Raw genomic sequence first — 247 nt, 5'->3', positions numbered from 1 at the left:
TTCTGCTTGGCATATTCTTTTTTTCCTATTTTATTTAGCTCATTTTCAAAAACAACTAGTTACTATACAGCTAGAATATTTAGCCAATAATGTTTGCATAAGGAGTTAAATTTCACTTAACTGAATATACTAATATGCAGTATACTTTTTATGCTATTTGTATTATTTTACTTTCACATATATACTAAAAGTGATACAAATCTATTAATTTGGAAATACTGTTTTTTGATTCTCACATGTACTTTTT

Source organism: Spermophilus citellus, assembly GCF_964194105.1.
Source record: "Spermophilus citellus genome assembly, chromosome: 6".
NCBI lineage: Eukaryota > Metazoa > Chordata > Mammalia > Rodentia > Sciuridae > Spermophilus > Spermophilus citellus.
Note: the sequence above shows the minus strand (reverse complement) of the source record.